General features: G+C 37.6%; 1 pseudogene; it reads right to left on the bottom strand.

The window, feature by feature from the left end:
* Positions 1-6790: 6790 nt before the first annotated feature.
* On the bottom strand, positions 6791-22531 carry LOC134391844 (cytochrome c oxidase subunit 3-like; annotated as a pseudogene).
* Positions 22532-23406: the final 875 nt, after the last annotated feature.

The following is a 23406-nucleotide window of genomic DNA, read 5'->3' as shown; positions in this document are numbered from 1 at the left end:
GATACTGTACCAATTTTGGCTGCCAAGTTACATTTCTTCAGACCAAGTGACATACTTTACAGCTCATAGTGTTCAACAATGGGCGAAGAAATGCCACATCGAATGGACATGCTGTGCTGCACATCATCCGCAGAGGAACAGCTTCATAGACAATTGGAGTGGGCAGTCGAAGCATTTGCTGTCTAAGATGGGGGGAGATACAGGCACGAAGGCTGGCTCACTCACTTCATGACTGTGTACTGTCACTCAACACTAGGGGAGGTAAGTCAGGGTCCCCGTTGGATAGATTTCTTCTCTTTTCTGGCAGCTCTGGGGAGGAGGGGCTGGGGGAGGATGCTGGTTTGACTATATAATTATTTCCTACATAACCTCAACTTTTTTTTTTCCTACCTAATGCAGTGGCCCCAGGACCAAGAATGCAAATAGAAGCAGGAATGAGTCCTAAGAAAGAAACTGTAACTATACCTTTAAAGATTAATGTCAGAATTCCTAAGGCCTGATAGGGTGGATTGTGCCTTTACCTAATTTGGCCAAATTGGGGTTGACAGTGAAGGCTACTGTACTGCTTAGTCATCAGGACAGCCTGCTAGTTCTGTAGCTGCATAACCAATCCCTAAATAAGGGGAATGGCCTGAAGGGAGGCTGCCTGCATTCTGGACCAGCACAGAGGCTGAACCTAACATTCCTACCAAAGGTGGAAACGTTTGGGTAAAGATAAATGACAAATGCAGAGCAGGAGAAATAATAGCTGAGGTAACAAGAATGAATATTTGGGTTATGTAACAAAGGAAACACAACATTATGCTAAGACTTTGAGAGAGGCTCAGAGCAAGGGAATAATATTCTCTCTTCACACAATTATACCAGATTCCCAGAAAGGTGAAGCTATATGTTTTCCAGGACCATCCCTGCTTTTGGAACCTGACAAGGTTGAATGGCAGCCCACAAAATCTAAGTGACATTGCTCTACTGAAACAATACGATAGACTGAGATTCTGGACATATGACATGATAATGAACTAGAGCAACTGTCAATAACCAAATGCAACTCTAGTAATGTGCTGGTACCTTTTGATTCCTATTTTTCAGGCTATATCTACTGCAAAAAATACCATTTTGGAAGGAATTTTTGAGAACTGCTTACTACTGGGACTTCAGATTGTGTGGGGTACGGCTCTTAGCAGTCTGATCACTGTGTAACTATAAGCCTCAATAATCAAATTCTTAGGAAGGTCTCTGGTTATAATGGACAAAATATAATGGCAGCAAGCCCAACATGCCACGGTGTACTATGCAAAAACACTTACCACCCTTGTTTTGGTGAATGCAAAGCCACTAAGCAGAATAGGAAAAAAAAAAAAAAAAAAAAAAAAACAATGAATTCCTAACGGGATTAAAGTAGTGGCCATTACCTTGTGAATCATCTTCCCTAGGAAAATGGCCCCTCTCTGAAACAAGAAAGGCTGTGGGTGGGACCTTATGACATACCCAAACTACAATACATGTAGGTGTGACCACCACCCATCAAACCCTAGTATGAGGGATCTACCATTATTGTGTGCAAAACATGTATCCTGAATGCACTCAGGCCACTAGTACACAATAGCAATAGCACGCTTGGTGGATTAAACCACATTGGCTCACAAGACAGAAAAGGGCCTTAGAGGAGATAGATGCTGGTCCTGGTACATCCTGGTACAAGATAAATTTTCTTCTAATAAGAAGCAGCATTCAGAGAAAAAAGATTTATTAACCAGAATAGCCAGATTAGAGGGAGTTCTCCTCTGAAAAAAGTGTAAAGAATGGGAATCAGCATAGAAAGTTAATGAGGCAAAGTGTACCAGGCAAACTTAACAAGTCGTGCTAGATAATGCTAGAGCCTAGCACTGGGAAAGGGTCCGTAGCCTGGCCAAACAGGGCCTGTGACTGTTTTAATACAAAAGGAAGCTGAAGTGGCCATGAGGAAGTGGCCCTCTACTAGCTGCTGAGGCTCCAGGAGCACCCGTGGGGATCTGTAGCCCTCCAACTTATGCAAGTTCTTGGGGACACTTGTAATTTATATCAATTTAGTATGACTGCCTTCACCCCCAAAACAGGTTGAAATAAAACATGTCTTGAAGTATAGTTGGTGGGGATAGAAACTATTCTAAATACCATGGGCACCCTCCCTGCCGGAGGGAGGTGGGCCCTGCTATACCACAACACACGACGAAAACCAGTCTGAGTACAAGCCTGTGAGATGAGACAGGGTGACTGGCCTTGTCCCCAGTTGGTCTGGAACCCAGAAATAACTGAGTCGTGGCCAATCGTAATCTGGTGTATGGGTAAGGGTAGATTCTGTCGGGAAGGCAAAGCAAATACCTCTGTAATTCTCACTAATTTGTTCCATAATGAAATTGAATTGCACCACGACCATATTGCAATATAGTGTAATACTGGCATTATTGGTAAAATTCAACTACTGCATCTAAATAAGTCTTATGATAACACTGATATTGATTATTGATGATAACATGTATTGGAAGATGGAGTTAAAGCTTCCTGACGATGTAATATCTATGGAAAATGACTGGGCCAAGGAATAACTGGATCTAGCCAACCATGAGCTGATTTCTGAGCTAGATAGTTCTGTATCATAAGGGACACAGCTACATCAAATGTAAACGCTCTGATAGGTACGGTCATCCGTGTTTGAAGACCACAGTCTATTTATGATATTGTGATATAATAATATGTTTGATCTTTGTCCGCAGTTCCTGGCACAGAGTGCCTAAAACTCTGAGTGATGGGGGTGATGGGAGCATTTTTGTTATAGTATTTGTCTTTGTCCCTGGATCCTGACACAAAAGCATCTAAAAAGCTTAGAATTTCCTAAGTCATACAGGGTGAGAAGAGCATCTTTTGTTTTTCCTAACAAGCCCCTTTCAACCATACCTGAGTTTATACATTTGGCAGGGTCTCCAGGTAGCTTCAGGAGGGGGCTGATTGCAAGAGGAACCAACCTTGTGATTAGGGGTTGGAATTTTCAGCCCCATCCTCTGATTTCCCAGGAGGGGAGAGGGGCTGGAGATTGAGATAATCACCAGTGGCCGATGATTTAATCAGTCAAGCCTGTGTAATGGGTTCTCCATAAAAATAAAAAAAAAAAAAACCCTGAACAATGGGGTTCACAGAGTTTCTGCGTTGGTGAACACATCCATGGGGCAGGAGGGTGGTGCACCCCAAACCCATAGAGACAGAAACTCCTGTACTTGGGACCCTTTCGGACCTCTCCCTACATACCTCTTCATCTGTATCTTCATTTGCATCCTTTATAATATCCTTTATAACAAACAAACTAGTAATATTAAGTAAAATGTTTTCCTGAGTTCTGTGAATCATTCTAGCAAATTATTGATCCTAAGGAAGGAGTCATGGGAACCCCAGTTTGATCAAGAATCCTGGTAAGTCAGTTTAGCCAGAAAACCCTTATCTTTGACATTTCCTCATAGTAATTTTCCACTCACCGATCCCCACCCTGCTCTTTGTTTAGAAATCCCCACCTGTCCCTGCTGGAGTCAGAGTTGAGACCAATCTCTCTTCTCCACTGCAAGACCCCGTTGCAGTGGTCCCTATACCTATCACCTGGCCCCTCTTCAATAAGGTCTGCCTTACCATCTTTAGCAGGTGTTTGGATAATTTTTTTCTTTAACAAGGCCAATACAACTATTCAGTTGGGCTGTACAAGGAATCAGATGAACTGTGTGGAGATAGAGTAGTTGTAGTCATCTAACTAGTGAAAATGAACTGTGTGTTTTCTCCTCATTTCCATAATTTGAGAGCCTAGAATCTCCTCTCTGTTAATCACAGTAAATCCTTTATTTAAAATTTGAAGCTATTGTAAATTGGTGCTCAACTTACTAAGGGCTTGATTTGTTTGGATACTTTTAAGGGGATCAGTTATCCAAATGATTATACACCTCTGATAATCATACACGTACATCTGGTTCTTACCAAAATTGAGAAATTGACTTTACTGTAATCCAGTTAAAAGAAAATCGCTTACAAACCTCAAATTTTGTGACTTTCTATCTTTCTGCACTAGACATTTGACACGTTATGTTCACTTGATAGTTTTCTATTATAAACACCCCATTGTTACTGAGTAGTTGTCACTTAGAAGGTTCTGTAAAAGCCAGATTCCTTTCATACATTCATTTAATCTTCTGTTCATTCAACAAATGTATATTTGACATACACAATACCTGAGACTGAATTAATAAAATTTGATAAAGCAACTTCTATTCTAATGCTAATCTTAAGACCTCTTTTTATATGACAGACTCATGAGTCAGTTTAGTTTGTAAGGTCAAATCAGTTTTCTTCATAAAGGACTTTGAGAGAAATGCTTTATATTACTAGAAAACATGGTATTAATTTTCAATTAAAAATTAATTACTGTTACTAACAGGGAGAACTTTTTGTTTTAATTTTAACTCTTTCTATAGTAGAAAAAAAATAAGAACAATGTGTCCAAAAAATGGATGACTGGTAATATAATGTATTGATCTTCACTGAATAAAACTTACCACTAAAATGGCGAATACTGACATTGTCTAGCAACATGGAATCGGTGTCTGGAGCACACAGCTGCGCTGGCACATGCTCTGTCTCCACTGCATTGCCTGGCCTTCTTTGTGAATCCTCATATACCCCATATATCCCAGTTTTCACAGTTTCAGAGTACAGGTTTTGTTTTCACAATATCGGTAGGCAGCTTGCCTGGCCACGGGGACCTTGAAATCTCCTCCTCAAATGCTCAAGTCCCCTTCCATTATTTCTATGAATCACCAGGGACACAATGGCTCATCAAGCCGGGAAGACAGGTCAGCTCTTGTTGTTAGGCCCCATTTCGTATCAGTTTGCCTCTGCGATGTCGGGGTTTTTATAACAGGTCAAAGTTAAATTCCTTTCTCTCATTCCCTAAGCTTCTTACATGGAGCCCACTCATTGCATTATTTTTCTTTCCTTTCCTTATCGGTGTGCTCCACTGAGTAAGTTGGTTATTGATGTTAATAGCTGCTCTCAATATTTTAGAAAAGCAGAGAGAGACAAGTAGGTAAAGGTTTCTAATGACCCCTAAGAACATTTTTGTTTAATGGCTCCATCTGCTGGAGAGAGTCTGCACTGCTTGCTTTTGTTACCAGACATGACACGCTAAGCAACTACCTAGAAATGTCTGGAAAATTTCCAGGGAATTTGGCCCAGAGATGAAACCGTTGTTAGCTACATTGTAAAGTGTCCAGGGAAAGGGAAGTCTGGTCCTCTGACCAGAGGTGTAGAATAGAAAATAGAGTTCTGCATTCAGTCGTTCTGGTTGGTTACCTCATTGGGTGATGATAACTAGGGTGGGGATTAGTGTTGCTTCAAATAGGACATAAAATATGATTAGTTCTGTGGCGGTAAAAGGCATGATTAGGAAAATTTGTAGTGAGATTAGTTTAAGGATGTATATTTTTTTTCGTGTGGTTATTTCTTTGGAGAGGTGTTATTGGCTTGCTATAATTATTAGAGGAAGGAGTCAGGTCATTAATATTAGAAGGGGGGTTGAGAAGGGGTCTGAGAAGAAGTTTAGTGATGTGCTTGTGCTGTTTTCATTGTTGTGATTTAAGAAAAAGAAGGTGGTGAGGCTAATTAATAGGCTGTGGGTTGTTGAGTTAATTCAGATTATATTGTTGTTAGGATATCACGTAGTGAGAATAAGTATAATTGTAGGGATAATGAGTTTTAGCATTGTTGGAGGTTGAGGTTTTGTACATAGTCTAGGCCGTAGGTGTTAGAGACTATTATTAGAAGTGCTGAACCCACGGCAGCCTCTTGCAGGCTGTGAAGACTAGAAGGATAGTGGGAGGGTGTAGGGGAGGGTGCAGTGTATGTTTAGGAATAGGAGGGTGCCTGGGATGAATAGGGACAGTATCATGCCTTCCAGGCCTAGGAGCGAGGATATGAGGTGGGATCGACAAGTTAGTAGTCCTGCGAAGGATGTGCTGTATGCTAGGATAATGTGATGTAAACCGAAGGCATTTTAGAAGTTATGAAATGTCGTAATTTAATGGGTCGAAACCAATTGTTTTGATTAAACTACTCTCTTCAGCTCATTCTAGGCCTTTTTGGGCTCATTCGTAGGCTAAGCCCAGGGCTAGGATGAGGATTAGGACAAGTGTTATGATGAGCATTATTTTGAGGCTGTTTGTTTGGGTGGCTCATGGGAGAGGCAGTAGGAGGGCAATTTCTAGGTCGAATAGCAGGAATGTGATGGCTACTAAGAAAAATTTTATGGGGCCAGCCCCGTGGCTCACTCTGGAGAGTGCGGCGCTGGGGGCGCTGAGGCCACAGGTTCGGATCCTGTATAGGGATGGCCGGTGCACTCACTGGCTGAGCGCGGTGGGGGCGACACCCAGCCAAGGGATGCGATCCCCTTACCGGTCACAAAAAAAAAAAGAAAGAAAGAAAAATTTTATGGAGAACGGTAGGCGGGCGGAGCCTATTGGGTTGAATCCGCATTCATATGGGCCCAACTTTTCTGCATAAACGTTTAGTTGTGGGAGTCAAAAGGCGGTGGTGACGAGCAGCAGTACTAGTGCTATGTTGGCTGAGAGAGTCAGTATTAGTTTAATTGTTCTTTTCTGGGTTGTGACCAGAGCTAATTGATTGGAAGTCAATTGTACTAGCTGATACGGAAAGAATAGGATCCTCATCAATAAATGGAGACATATGAGAATAGTCAGACTACATCTACAAAGTGTCAGTATCAGGCTGCCGCCTCGAAGCCAAAGCGGTAGTCGGATGTGAAATGAAATTTCAATTGGCGTAAAAAGCAGACTGTGAGAAAGGTAGAGCCAGGAATGACATGCAGGCCGTGGAAGCCTGCTGCTGTGAAGAACGTTGATCCGTACACACCATCGGAGATAGGGAAAGATGTTTCAAAGTATTCTGAGGCTTGGAGGAGCGCGAAGTAAATACCTAGAGAGATTGCAATGAAGAGGGCTTGGAGTACATGTTTACGATCTCCTTCCATGAGACTGTGGTGAGCTCAGGTAATGGATACTCCAGACGCTAATGGGACTTCCATAGGGCTGAGGGGGTTCATGCCTGCTGGTGGTCAGCAGCCTCCGAGTTCGGGAGTTGGGATTAGGCTTGAGTGGTAAAAGACTCAGAAGAATCCAGCGAAGACGACGACTTTGGATACAATAAATAGGATTATTCCATATCACAGGCCTGTTTGAACAACGGTTGTTGTATGGTGGCCTTGAAAGGTGCTTTCTTGCACTACGTCTCGTCATCATTGATGTATGGTTAGTAGGTTGGTTAGTAGGCCTAGTGTTAGTAGAGTGTTAGAGTTAGAGTAGAATCTTGTTGCCAGGCCAGGTGTTATAAGAAAGGTGGACAGGGCTCCTGTGAGTGGTCCTTTCTTTGCTGTCCTGCATGTGCCACTCCTCCCCTAATAGGGAAACTTCTTTCTCTGGAAAGTCTCTTTAGCTCCCATAGCTAATGGGCCTAGTCTAGCAATTTCTTTTGCAGTACAAGGCCCTGTGTTAGAAATTCTCCATTGTCTATGCCATCTGGTTTTACTTAGCTGTAGGAATGTAGCCGTCTTCATGTAAAAGGTTGCTGCTTAGCTTTGGATTTGGAGGAAGTGTGGTTATTTTTCCCTGTAATTCCACTATTTTTTTTCTTTATCTCTAGTGAATTTTCCTAAAAAGCCCTTGGAAGGTTTCTAACATTTTAGGCTGTTCCAGCTGCCCTTCTTGTAGTGGCAGATGGTGCTCTTTTGACCCGTTCTTCTACACAAAATCCCGAGAAGTTGATGACAGTGAGATCCAGCTCTCTCAAAGAGGAGAGATGGCAGTCTTCTTTCTAGGCTATTTTACTTCTGTGAATGCTTCACTCTGGGATTCTTGAGTGATCCTCCGTGGGGCAAACATTCAACCCCGCATGCAGCCCTTAGCCAACTTTGGCCGCAGGGCTCCCGGCCCACATAATTTGGCTACAAGACCTTCTTCACATTGTGTTCCCTTCTCAGGATGAGTCCTCTGTCATTAGACTGCTGAGTGATCTGCTCCTGGGTGTCCAGAGCTTGCAGGCTAATTATGCAACAAAACAGGGTGACTGGCCATTTGAACCTTCTTAGGGCCAAAATGTCTAGCCTTTTAAAGTCATTTTAACTTTCAGACAACCCACTCATACAACCATTGCCCTGGGTTTTGTCTCCCGTGCAAAGGGACGTAGTCGAGCTACCCTTGACTCCTAGTGTAGCTGCTATTACAGATGTGGTTTTATTGCTTTAGCAAATTATCTCATCTCCCGGTGCTTGGTATGCATCTATGGATCTAGAAAATGCTTTTCTTCTCCTTATCTGTTAGTAAGGACCACCAGAAGCAGTGTGTTTTCAGCTGGCAAGACCAGAAATACACCTCTACAGTCCTACCTCAGGGATATGTCAACTTTCCAGCCTTATGTTAAAATTTAATCTTCAGGGACTCTTTCTTGTCCAGCAAGAAATCACAGTGGTAAACTTACTGAGGATTAGACCTACTGAGCAAGAAATAGCAACTACTGTAGATTTCTTGGTAGGCCTTTGCATGCCAGAGAGTGGAAATAAATCCAGTAAAAATTCAGGGGCCTTGCATGTCAGTGAAATTTCTAGGAGTCTAGAGGTGTGGGGTACATCAAGATTATTTCTTCTGAGGTGAAAGGTAAGTTATTGCATCTGGCTCCTCCTACAAAGAAAAAGGAAGCCCAATGCCTAGGTGACCTCTTTGGGTTTTGGAGGCAGTATATGCTCTAAATCAGCATATAATATATGGTTCTGTTTTTCTCAAATCCAGTTTTCCAGGGTCCAGGAATCAAGGGGTGAGAGAAAATCAGAGTGGCACCACACACTAGTATCCCTAGTGATCCACTAGAGACTTGCTTCTCATCGCCATGACCTTATTCTCTGCTGGTCTAGAATTCTTAGTTCCAAAGAGAGAAGTTTTTCCACCGGGGCCACAACAATAGTCCCATTGAACTGGAAGTTAAGACTTCACTCAGCTACTCTGGGCTCCTCATACACCTGAATCAACAGACAAAGGAGGGAGTTACTGTGCCAGCTGGAATGATTGATCCTAATTCTAAGGGGAAATTGGATTGCTACTACACACTGAAAGTAAGGAAGTGTATGTCTGGAATGCAGGAGATTCCTTAGGGCATCTCTTTGTACTACTATGTCCTGTGATTAAGGTCAATGAAATGTTACAACTCAATTCAGGTAGAAATGTTAATGGCCCAAACTCTACAGGACTTAATGCTTTGGTCACCCCACTAGGCAAAGAAACACAACCAGTTGAGATGATTGCTGAGGGCAAAGGAAATGTGGAAAGCACATTGGAAGAAAGTTACAAATTGTTCATTATAAATACCAACTATAGTCATGTGACCAGTTGCAGAAAAGAGGACTGCATTGAAACAACACACTAAACCCTACAAATATGTACACATAAATGATAAAATTTTAAGGAGAGCTGTATTTGTTATATTTCTTTTTTATTTTGCTATGAATATGTGTGTGTATAGAAAACATTTATGTATGCATATATGTACTCTATATATCAAATGTTTTTTGCTTTAATCTCTCTCATATTTCTTATTTAACATATGATGTGCTAATAATAGTAGACTTCACATCTTAGTATTTAAATTACAGTATTATGGAGACGAGTAAACATTACTCAAAAACTTTGCATCCTTTCCTGAGGGGAAAGGCTGAGCATATTTTCAGTTGTGTGCAACATAGTTGTATCATATCAGCCAAAAGTATGCCTTTGTTATTGTCTTATTTGTAGATTATGTATTGGTGCCAAGCTGACAAAGTGTGGACTGTGGACGGTCAGTGTTACGTGTGGACTTGGCTGAGCTATGGTCCCCAGTTACTCAGTCAGACACTGATCTAGGTGTTGCTGTGAAGGCGTTTTTTGGATGTGATTAACATCTACAGTCAGGCCCTTTAAAAAGGCACTAGAAATATAAAAACACATAGGATCATGTGATGTACAGTCAACTGTGCGTGGAGGACATTGACAAAATATTCACACAGAGAATTGTATAGGTGAGAATAAAAATGTGGTAAGTGCCAGGGAGAAGAAAAGTGTTGTCATAGAGCTCAAGGATTCTTAAAAATTGAGTTTAGATATAGAGAATGTTTGGAAGTTAACTTAATAAAGAAGGGAGGAAAGAGGATTCCAGGTATGGGGAACAATTGCCAGCACATTGTGATGAAACAGGGCATGACAAGTTGAGTTCCTAAAATTAGTCTAATGTGGTTGTGGTGCTGACAGTTAAGGGGATTTTGGTATAGGAAAGAGACTAAATAAGTAAGACGAAATAAGTAATAAATAACAGAGATTTCTAGGTCATGATGTTATTCTTAGGAAAATACTGAAGTGTTGTAAATAGGGGGTTTTATTGTCAGTATGTTTTTTGAATACTACTTGGGTTTCATGGTAGAGCATGAGAGAAATGGAGTAACAGTGGAACAGGAAGACCTCATTGTTGCAATTATTTGGTATCTTAGTACCGTTATATTAAGATCACAAAAGTGGTAATGGTGAGAAGAAGACAAACTTGAAAGATATTTAGGGTAAAAAAAGATAATACCCGGTGATGTGAGAGGGAGAGTGGACAGCAGCCTAGAGGTGGGAGGAAAGGTAAGGACAGGATGGCAACTGGTTTGTAGACGGAATAATTTTCTCATACGGGTGCCATTTATTGAGATATGCAATGCTAGAAGATGGCTTACTTTGTGAGGAAAGTGAATGAATTGTTGAGTTTTACACATTGAGTTTGAAGCACCTGTGAGATTTTAGATTTGATAAGTTAAATAGTCAGTGTGGGTCTGATGATCAGAGAAAGACCTGGGTGAGAGATATAAATTTAATACGCATTGCTCCATACATAACTGAAACTGAGAATGGAAGAGACTGGCTAAGAGATCTGCTAAGCATTGTAGAGGAAAGAGTAGAGAAGATATAGAAGACTCAAGTTCCAAAAATACAGGGGAAATAAGACTATAACTCAGATGAAAAAGTATTCTTTATACCTACTCATTTTCTGTAGCATTTTATTTCCTCTATCACCCTTTCACACATCTGAGAAGCACTATACCCATGCAAATCATAAACGAGCACAGAGACACACACACATATGCACACACAGCCCTTCAGGACACACAGAACTTTTGGACTTTCCTGTGATTTGAGTTCATTCTTCATATGGTGTCTGTCTTTCTGTCACAGAAATAAAGACTGACTTTCCGCAGAATAGATTACAGTTCACAAATCCATTGATTCTCATGCTCACAATTTTTTTCAGCAATATCAATACGAGACACCTGGGCGCATTTCATGCTTCTGGTCCGTGGCTTTTTTTCATTTATTGAAAACCTATAGAGAAAAAGAAGGTGATTATCTTTATACCAGCCATAAAAATATGCACTTGTCCAGAGGATCTCAGAAAATATTTTCTACTTTATAATACAAACATAATCATGAAATGTAAACAATACACAACAATATAATGGGTAAAGTAATTCTTCTCACCCTGAGCTCTATTTCTCAAAACCTCTCTCCAGAATAGCTAATAGTTAATGAGTATTAGTTAGAGGTGCATATGGCTGAGGCTAAAATATCTCCTCCAATTTTTGTCATTTGAGAAATGACTGATCACTGTTGGAAGTGAGCAGAAACTTCTATTTTGCAAATTAAACTTTTACTCTCATAGGAGATTTTACACTTGCCAATTTACCTCTTAGACAAAATGATAAAATAAAAAGGCAGCAGTGGCAAATCCTGTTTCACACATCCTTCTTCTGAGTGGATGGAGTTCTTCCATTTCACTACTTTCTGTGTGGATCATTTTATATGAATTATTTATCAGTCTGTAATAGTCCATCAGGAAATTTATACCTGATCACTCACTTCAAGCCCAACAGTATCGAACAACACTTTCTTCTGACATAATAAAGGATCAAACCACAAAAAAGCTACAATACAATAAACTCACAGATGGGAGTCAAAAGAGCTGTTGTCCACCCAGATCCATGATGTCCCTCCAGATGGAATATTCAAGCCAATCCAATAAAAGGCTGAAGAATTTAGGTGCAGCCAAAGGAAACTCTAAAGGGAACAATGACTGTTATATGAAGCAACTCACTGATTCTTACTGATAGAAGAAAAGCATCTCCAGAGCACCTTCTATCTGCTTGGCACTGTGCTTGAAGATGGGAATGACCAGGGAAGTAAGAATGCTTCCTGTGTTCCAGTAGATCCTCATAAAGGAACAGATATGTGAACACACTACTGCAACGCAACGTGACGATGGCTAAAGGACAGTAGGTATAATGGTCATAGACACTGAGGCTGCGAAGTCAGACGGCCTAATTTGAATCCCAGCTGTGCAATTTACTGCTGTGTGTTCTTGCACAAGTTATTAAGTCTTTCCACTTGACTTTTCCAATCTTTAAAACTCAGGAAAGAACAGTACCTATCTCAAAGAGGTATTTTTGTTTTGTTATTAGATAGTCTTATTAAACACTGTCTGGCACATAACAAACACTCAGTACGTAAACAGGGGATATAATTTTTTATAATGTTAATTAGATCTAGTTGGCTGATAGTGTTGCTCCGTTCTTCCATCTCTTTGCAAATTTTTATGTGTTTATTTATTTATTTTGTCATTCCTTAGATGTGTTTACATCTCCAACTATAATTGTAGATTAGTCCATTTCCCCTTTCAGTTCTGTCTCAAAGAGGTATCATTGTTTTGCTGTAAGATAGTCTTATTAAACACTGCCTGGTACATAATAAATGCTCAGTACATAAATGTTAGCCATTATTTTATTTTATTTTATTTTATTTTATTTTATTTTTTTATTTTTTTTTGTCGTTTTTTCGTGACCGGCACTCAGCCAGTGAGTGCACCAGTCATTCTTATATTATTTTAAATACAAATATCAAATAATATATAGAAACAAGAGAAAAATACAGGGAGAATTAAAGGAAGAAAGCATTATCTGGGCTGATATGGCACATATTGCTCACAGTTTCTTAATATCTCTTTTTCTATAGTAATCCCACCCTTAAGCCAAAGTATATGAAGGACCATAATAAAGGGTACATTTTTCACCCTCCTTTCTGTCTAGGTGTGACAATATGAACGACCTAATTTCTGACTAATGGCATAGAATGGAAGTGTATTGAAATCTAATCATGTACTTAAGGGGTAAGGCTGTATCCTTGCGTCCATCATTTTCTTCTTTCCTAATGTAGACAAAGTGTAGTGATGGTGGTGAAGCAAACCAGGACCAGGTGGTCAGGGGCAGCGCCCTCCTGATGAGGGCGATGAGCAGAAACCCATAGCGGTCGGCACTATTGCGTGAGAAAGTGAACCGATTGCATATATTCTTAGACAGGTTTTATCCCAGTTTTAGCACTTTGAAACTGCTAACTTCTTACAGTTCATCAGTTGTAGTCGTTTTACTGGCATCTTCATTTTTGTTTTCTAATTGATACTAATGTTGCATCTTGCAATTGAAAGCATCTTAGAGTCAATGAAGAAGTAAACCCCTGTCTTGTTCAAGCTACAATAATTTTGCTAATCCCGTGAAGCTGAACTCATATGATAAATAATATAACTATTTATCAGAAAATAATCATTACACGTGCAAGGGAGACGATAACTTTTCTCTAGTGAATAACCACTGTACTGTGTGGGTCTGTTTCTGGACTCTTTATTCAGTCTCACTGATCTATGTGAGTCTATCTCTCCTTTGCTAATACTGTACCACCTTAATGAATTTAGCTTTGCAGTAAGACATAAAACTGAATAGTTGAAATCCATTCTTCCGTTTGCTTCGGGTTTAGTTTACTCTTCTTTTTCTAGTTTTTGTTGTTTGTTTGTTTAGTGGAAGGTTGGATGATTGATTCTGCATTACTTCTTTTTTAAATACAAGCATTCAGTACTGTACCTTCCCCTCTAAACTCTGCTTAACCTAACACTCACTAATTTTGACATCTTACATCATAACTCAAAATATATTTTTAAAGTTTCCTCTGATACTTCCTCTTTGACTTACACATTATTTAGAAGTGTGTAGTTTAATTTCCAAATATTTAGGAATTTTCCAGTTGTCTTTCTGTGCTTAATTTCCAGTTTAATTTTTTATGGTCTGAGTCATACGTTTTGTATGATATCTGTATTTGTAAATATTTTTAGTTTATATCCCAAAATATGATCTGCCTTCATGAAAGTTCCATGTGTACTTGAAAAGTATGTATATCCCAGTGTTGTTGGATAGAATTTTTTAGAATGTTAATTAGATGGAGTTGGTTGATAGAGTTGCTCAGTTCTATCTCCTTACTAATTTTCATTTACTTATTTATTTTGTCCTTACTTAGGTGTGTTTACATCTCCAGCTATAATTGTAGATTTGTCCATTTCCCCTTTCAGTTCTATCGTGTTTGCTCTGGTGTATACACATTTGTAATTGATGCTCCTTGGGGGCTGTCGAAGCCCTAACCCCCAGTACTTCTGACTATATTTGGAGATAGGGCCTTTAAAAAAAGTGACTAAGTTAAAACAAGGCCATCAGTGTGGGTTCTAATTCAATGTGACTGGTGTCCTTAAAAGAGGAAGAAATTTAGACACGCAGAGAAACAGCGGGAATGGGCACGCCCAGAGGAAAGACCGTGTGAGGACACGGTGAAAAGGTGGCCCTCTGCAAGCCAGGGGGAGAGGCCTCAGGAGAAACCAGACACCTAGATCTTGGATGTCCAGCCATCAGAACCAAGAGAAGCACGTTTCTGTTGCTTAAGCCTTCCAGTCTGTTGGTGCTTTGTTACGGCAGCCTTTGTACAGTAATACAGCTCCTTTACTTTTATGTAATATCCCTGTATTCTTTGGCGTTTCTTCTTTTTTCTTGTCTTTTTATATACCTCATTCTTGTTTGTTGAAAGTTGAATATCTTGTCCAGGATAGTAAAGGCTGAGTTCAATAGTTTTTTGCTTGGAAATGAGCACCCAGCTCCTTCTCTTAGGTCTTTAATAAGGGGTTTGAGTTCATCATGAAGAGTTGGGTTGGGTTTGGGATTTCTTTTTCTTTTTTGCTATGCGATGAGTATTCTAGATGGACTAATAATTTTTATTTTTGCCATTTTGCCTTTAAGTTATTTTAAAGCTTGAAAATAATTTGTTAGAAAATGATTTTCTATTATTTGGAGTAATTATTCTTCTGTAATATATATTCTATCTGTTTTTTACCTTTTTTTTTTAAGGTTTGGAAATATTCATACCAGTGCATAAATCTTGTGCTGATATTTTTTTAGACTCTTATTTATCATTGAAAGGGGACAATTATGTTTAACCCACTTATTTCTTTAAAAATAATAAAAAGAGGTATAACCTAAACTAGAGGAAGAAAGTTTCCATTGAAGTATGTCGTCTTAGGCCACTGCTCTCCAAAATCTGGTTTATTGTTTGCACAAGAGACAATATATGAGATTCTTAGTGAAATCATTTACTGTGCAATTTCTCTATACAATAATTTATTGTCTATTTTTTTCAGAACTTTCTTGTTAGAAGCTTTTCAGTTGATTCCTGTTTCCTCTTTCTTGGATATTAAAATTGAACTCCAGGAGGAGAACAAAAGTCTCTTTATTATTTTTAATTGCATTCTAGATTTGGTTTATATGTTGCTACACTTGACAGGAGAGTCTTACAGCTTGATATTTGGGATTATGCTAGTCACGCTGAATATAGTTTTACTTTTCTTGCTGTTGATTTCTGTGAAACTAAGAAGGTCCCCCACCCCCAGAAGTCTCTACAGCTGCCCTTTGGTAAGCCCTCCCAGGTGACGGGTGTTCAATCAGGATTGTAAAGCATTGCTAGTCACTACGTTTGCAGAAACTGAGTCATTGTCTTAGCTTGTGATGCTAACACTAAGGCTCATGCTGAGAACCCTTATTTGATGTTTGCTGATTAGCATGTATATTGGCCATATCGATTACCTGTAGAAGGTTTAAAGTAGTGTCCAACTTTCCTTTAGTAAAACTTCAATTTAAATTAAACTAGAGTTAGCTAAATATTAGTTCTCTTCAAGAAAGAACTAAATCTCAGCAAGGACTATTCTACATTTCCTTTCTCACAATATTATCCTTAACTTTAGTTGCCATGTGATCTGGCTGCAGGCTTCATGAGCATTGCAATAAACATGGGAGATGAAATATGATCTTTAATCTTATATTTTAAAATGGAATCTGGCAAGCAGTAATGATTTCTTGTGGAGAAGAATTTAGGCATATGGTACTGAATACATTCCTCCTCCCCCGAGCCAAAAAGTAGTCTAAAGTAATCATGTAGTTCAAAAATCAACTCAATTAATATTACTATAGTTAATAGCACATGAAGTTTTTTAAAAAAAATTTTTACAGACATTTTCCAAGTTCGTAGCAAGATAAATTCCATGGCAAATGTAGGGGATGCTATAATCTCTAAATATTAAACCTCACCATATCGATGAAGTCTTGAATCACCATGAGATGTGAATTTTTCATGGCACAGTCATTTTGACTTTTGTTCCAAGATGTCTTAGTTTTAGCAACCCAGTAACATTTCCCCCCATGCAGCTGCCAGTCTTTAGAGGGGCATGATTTATGGGCAGTAGAAGAGTTGGAAGACACTGGAAAAAAAAAAAAGGTAACTAATTGAAAGAAATGTAGAATTGTGTCCTAATAATATATACTGATTAAAGGCTTTCAAAATTCGGTAAGTTCTTTGCTAAACTTTCTTTGACATAAGCATGTGCTTCTCTCCAGGATAGATTTGAAAAAAAATAAATAAATAAAGATTAACAGAACTACAACCATGTGTTTATTTATTCATTCATTCTTTCTTCATTTAATTTATTCTCTTAAAAATTCATCATGTTTTCTATCAGCAAGGCAATGCATCAGACACTGGGATAAAACGATGAACATTCAAGCCTCAGAAAGCTCAACACTTTGAAGGAAAATTAGAAATTACAGATTTTAATTAGTGATTTATTAACACACCACAAACTTTGGGAGTTATATATCACACTAGAGTAGTTTTTCATGAGAATAAATAAATAAATAAATAAAGTACCTGCAATGACTATGAGTTTTAAGAGGGAAAATACTTTAACTATATTCTTTCTGCACCCGTACATTTCTCAATAGGAAAAAAAGAATAAAATGCAATTTTTAAAAATGTCAATAAAATATCTTTAAATTCATTTACAACTCATTATATGAGCTCACTCTTCTCATTTTACCTTGGACCTTTGAATATTTTTGTCGTGGACTGTAATAAGTACATGAAAAACAATGATCTGAACCATCACCCTATAGAAATAGAGGAGGCCTTCCTCAATTCAAATATCCTCAAAGAAAACCAATGCTACTGTTCATGCCTTTTACTCAGGAATTAGGAAATACAAAATAACGTTACCTGTTGAGGTAATCATTCCAGATTTATTTCCCCCAGCACACCGCTTCTCTTTTGATTCATTATCCATTTTAGTACGTCTTGCAGGGTTGAAATGAATAACTAATGAAATAAGAAACATATTTTCCTAACTAAATAAAAAGCACAAAACCACTGGGTTCTAGCGATTCTGTGAAGTTTAATAATTTGGAAATTCTAAAGTAAGTAAGGTGATTAAGAAGAAAATAATATTATTTTTCCTAAGATTTGGAGTTTCCTTTGCACTCTTATTAATCTTAGTTATGTTAACTTTAGGAGAACTGAAAAAATATGACTTGGAGCCAGAAAAATACTTACTTGATTTTTTTTTCCCCTAGAGCTTTCATATTTATTTTAATAAGCACAAAATATCTAGCTCTGGATAGTAGCCTCATTTGGATAGTTTGTGTTTAGTGAGTCTCTATTAATTATATCAGTTGTCACCTGCTTCATGGAAAGAGTTTTGTGTGTTTTGGTTTCAGTTCATGATTTTGTTCCTTTTTGAGATTATGCATGTAAATGTTGCATATATAGGGTAGTGTTAGCTCAAAGTAGTTTTATTATAATGAAGAAACATTTATCTTACTCATGGCTCTTTAACTGAAACTACCTTTGGTAATTTATAATCTCTCAATGGTATGTTTTAGGCAGTAGTATTGATCACATAAAACGAAATAAATGTTACTTGAAAGCAATAAAAGTAAATATTTAATAGTGCTTGCTATGTGCTGGTCATTAACATACGGTACTACATTTACAATACATTTAATTAGTTTAATGTAGTTAATACATAATCTCTAATACTTACGTTGACATATAGTACTCCCAGTCTTTCCAACATACATACAGCATAATACATTGTACCTTAAGTAAGAATGCCTTTGGTGGTGGAGCTGGTGTTTGAAAATAGGCACTCTGGCTCTAGAGTGTCCATGCACACTGTTGCCTTCTAGATAAACTTTTTAAAAAGACATCTTATCTTTAATGTATTTTTGTAACAAACAAATCTATTGCCTTTTCATAACAAAAAGAAATATAGCAGAGACTTTTAATGCTAATTATTTTTGCTTTCCTCCTCCCCCTAATTTTATAGCTCCAATTAGGCATCCTGCTGATTTCTAGAACCCCTCCCAGTTGTAGAATTTTATAACTCTGCCTATTGTAATTACTAATGTCATTCATCCTTGCTAACATCATTCACAAGAATTCAGTGACATAGACAGATCATGCATTGGTCTGTTCTCTGGTTTGTTTTAATCTGGAAGCCTGCATTTCTTGAAATGTATATATCTGTATATTATCTTTGTTCTGTAGATATTCATAAAGAATACTTATCCAAGCTCTTATTCAATAAAATATTAAAATAATTGCCATATGCATAATTGGGCTATGTTCAGCTATGTTCAAAGTACATGAGTATAATTTTTAAATGCTCAAATGAATTATTTTAGACAAATTTCCTTCCTATATTGATAACACATTTATCGTGCCTGGGAGTAGCTAATATGAATAAGCTTATGCAGAAATGCACTTAATAATTTAATTTGCTCTCATCTGAACATGCTTTCAGAGAAGCTTCTGTATATCCCACTATCAAACTGCACTAGGAAATTCATTGTGTGATCCTGGTCATAAAAAATACATCTCATCTTGATATCGCTTTCCTTTGTATATGAGATGAATCCATAATACATATTTTATCACATGCTGAAGTTCTACGGAAAATCTCTAATTTTAGTTGTGTATACAATTTCAGACTTTCTGTGAAGTCGTACCGTATTATTTAGAAACCGCTTAAATAGCAAACACAATTACAGCAGGTTATGAGAGAATAATACTTTGCGATAAGTAAACAGTATTGCTAATTACTTACCCAAAATGCTCAGTACAATTACCATGAGCAAGAGAAGGATGATCATTGCACACCCAACTTTCAGGACAATTCCATGATGGTGAGAATCTATAAAATTAGATACATTTCACTAGAATGACCAGCAGATAATTTCTTAGACGGTAAGATGTAGGAGAAGGCTGAATAAACTTTCTCACTGTCATGTGCCTGAGTTACTTCCCTTTAAATATGTAGGCCCAGCTTCCTTTTACACATATACACACACACAAAAAACACACATGTGTGTTCTCTGGTTTGTGAAAAAGGGTATCTATAAAACTGTGAACGGATACAAATTTTCTCTGGTGATTCCTAGTATATAGTCATATTCCCCAGTACTGACGTTACTTATACTTAACTCTCTACATCCCGAGGATTTTATATATGACTGTGAATCCCTCAAGATTCTCTAATAAGCTTATTAACAAAACCCACTTATTTAAGTTGATCTTTGCTTTTCTGCCTCTTCCTTTACATAATGCATCTATTTCCTGTGATACATAATTGTAATTTTATAAAATCATATATCGTAAAATAAAAGTAATTTTAAGGATTATCTTGTTCAATACCCATCTGTTAAAATGAGGAAATTCAAGTCCACAATCACACAGTTACCTGACAGCAGAGCTGACATCTCCAACCTCAGGTCTCTTAATTACCAGACTAGTTCACTATCCACACTATTTCACTGCACTTGGAGTATTCAAAAGGTAATAAATAAACCAAATAAAAAAAGCTAATATTTTTAGCTTTAGGCTGACAGCTAAAACCAACAGTCTCGAATACGAAACAACTTCAGTACACCAATTTCACTAGATATGTGCTCTATATGCACATATATACAATAGACTAAGAAAGTACTAAAAACGGCTGATGTTATATATAACCAATTACAAAATCATAGGTCGAGATTGATTAACCTGAATGTTTATTTGGTGGATTATTACTATAGAATGCTTTAAGTTCAAATTATTATTGTTAATTAAAACATCTTCAGTAGAAATTTGTTAATCCTAAAGACATAGAAGAAGTCCATATATTTTCATTTTTCAGGCAAAACAATCCAAATTGTGGGTATCGAGGCAATCACAAGAAGAACGTGGTGATGTTGCTACAGGTTTCTAATATGAAGAACTGAGATAACAGACCCCAAATTTTAGTATAATAAAACTTTACATTTTGTGAAGGGACCAGCACAAGAGATATGAGGTCATTCTTTTAGGCTCATGAAGTAAAATAAAGCCGAGCACGAATTTCTGACTTAGCCTGGGACAGCCTCAGTTCAGTCGCTCTCTCTCCCTGCTGTGCTGCTCCGTTTACTGCTGATATTGCTCTTTGTTTTCTATCTAGGAGAACTAATAAACCTACAACCTTTATTGAGGATGTAATGAGATCCATTTATTCATCCATCCATTCATAAATTCTTCCACTTATCTAATATCTTCTAATTGCCTGCTTGTACTTAGGTGCTGGGAAGACAAAGATTAAGAGATTAGATAGAGGGAGTCAACATATGCAAGGCTCTGAAATGGTAAGAACTATGGTAACTTTCAGGAGCAAAGAGAAAGCCAAGGGCCAGAGCAAAAAATTAAAATTGAAAGATAGAAAGTTGGAAGAGGCCAGGGACAATTATGTAAGACTCCATAGGACATGAAAATCCAGTATATCAAATAGCTCTTCCCTCTGCAGTGGTGGGACACAGGAGAACAGAAGTTACATTCACCCAACGCAAGACACATACAGTGGAAAAGCAATAAGATATCTGACCTCTGGTCATAAGCATGATTACAGGTAGGAAGTTTAATTTTTATATAGTTATGGGTGTTTTTTTTTTCATTTTTAGCATTATAAGATTGGAATAGATAAAATTTAAGATGTTGTCCCCAAATTCCTCAACCAGGAAGAAAGTAAGCTTCTATTCATGCAGAATAAAAATTTTTGGTTTTGTTTCTTGAACTGAGTTAAATAAACTCTAGAAAAATGAACTAATTGTGTGAGATTTGGGGCAACAGTCTCTGTCATACAGTCCACCTTATTTTTCAAATAGTTTCATCATCTCATAGGAAATAAAAGTGCCCAGCCTAAGAAGAAAAGAAAGCAGATTAGCCTCTACTGGGTAAATCAGAGAGGTGAGGTTTAAAATAAGAAACAAAGTGCTCTTGAAACCAGAGAACACACGTTAGATTGATTGGCTAACTGCAAACTTTGAAAACATAAAAGAAATGCATTCTTTTGAAATACAGAAAAACAAAACATCTGATTCATTTCACAAGGGCAAGTGAAAAGAAGAAGGGACTTTAAATTATTTAAACTTTATAAGAGAAAAAATTTCTTATTCTAGAGGAGAGAACAGAAATACAATCTGGCAAAAACATTCCCTACTTCAGGGAATAGAAAATACACTCGGTTTGCAAATCAGTCATTTTTTGAAGTGGTTTTGTGGTGAAGGCACATTGTTAACTTTAGCTGTATGTCTATCTCTTCATATTCTCAGAATATTCAATAACTCAGTCATTTCATCTAACTTCACGAAATAGAATACTAACATTTTATGTCTCCTGAATTTAGTTTAACATTTTTATCCCATTGATATGCAAATTCAAAAATGATAACTAACAATGTGAACAATTGCCAGTGTAAATCAACGTATCATATTATGATAAAAAGACAGATTTGATCAAGGGTAAGTAAAGCTATAGAGCAGAGAGAGGTCACAAGTGCAGAAGTCACTGTGCGAGTCCGGATGTTCAGCACAGTAGATAGAAGCAGCAGGGAGGCTATGAAAACAAAAGTGAAGTTCTACATAGAAGACCAAAGTTACAATGAGCTTTATGCACATTCTGTTTCTTTAAAAACATTCCCTCTTATTGTTACACTTAATAAATTTTGCTTGGAACCCAGTCTCCTAACTGTATCCATTATGACAAATATAGACACAAGGCAAAAATGAAGGAGATTCAAAGTAAACTATTAATTCTGAAAGGTGCTGTAAATCCAACTCACCGGATCTCTGAAGTGGAGATCGATGTTCTAAAGGGGAGGTCCTAGTAGTTCTGATATCAGCATAGACTAGATCTTCAGCCATTGCGGGCATCAAAAGGGAAGATGAGACCACAGATGGTGTTTTTCTGAAGGGAGAATCATATTTCTGAAAGCAAATTTCTGCTAAGTTAAGTATATTGAGATGGAGACTTCCTTCTGCTCCCCAGGGGGGTGGACTTCCCCACGTGAATAAACAACAAAAACAATGTGTTCAGTCCTATTAATCAAGATCATAGGTTTTCGAATAGTTTCACAATATGGAAGAAAACTACTATGCATACAGTAGCTTATTCTTCAGTTCGTTTTCTTCCTAAATTTGGAATACTTTTAACTTTGATTAATGCCGCAGAAGTTATCTCACCACTTTTTCTGTAAACCACTTCCACCTTCCCTTCAGACACATATTCCCTGGCAGAAACTGTGACTACCAGCATACTCTCCAAAGTGGAATGGGAATTTGAGAAGGGGGACGAGAAAGAGGAGGAATTCTATTATAAAAGTGATAGAAAAGGGTACTACTTCTTTCCTCCTCATCTTGAAATGCGGTGTGTTTATCTAAATACTTAAAAATTCTCTTAAAGCTATTTCTTCTCTCGTATGCTTTACACTAACATTAAACTGAGGTGAACCATGGATCATGGAGAGGACTTCCACACTGGGAAAGTTATATTTATCAGAAACACAAATAACACTCTGTCAAAATAATTCAAGGTTATGGCATAAAAGAAAACAAGCCTAATTTTAAAATGAGGTTTACAGAAATTTGCCATCAGATACAATATATTAAATGTAAATTTTTATCTCCTGGTTCTTCTAAAATTCCACTAAAATTATATTAAATAAATTAAAATTGAATTAAAATTTATAAATCTAAAAAACACAAAAAGGAGTGGGGTTTTATCAGTTGATGAAAAATTT

Source organism: Cynocephalus volans, chromosome 12, assembly GCF_027409185.1.
Source record: "Cynocephalus volans isolate mCynVol1 chromosome 12, mCynVol1.pri, whole genome shotgun sequence".
NCBI lineage: Eukaryota > Metazoa > Chordata > Mammalia > Dermoptera > Cynocephalidae > Cynocephalus > Cynocephalus volans.
The sequence above is the reverse complement of the archived record's forward strand: the minus strand, read 5'-3'. Positions and strand labels throughout refer to the sequence as shown.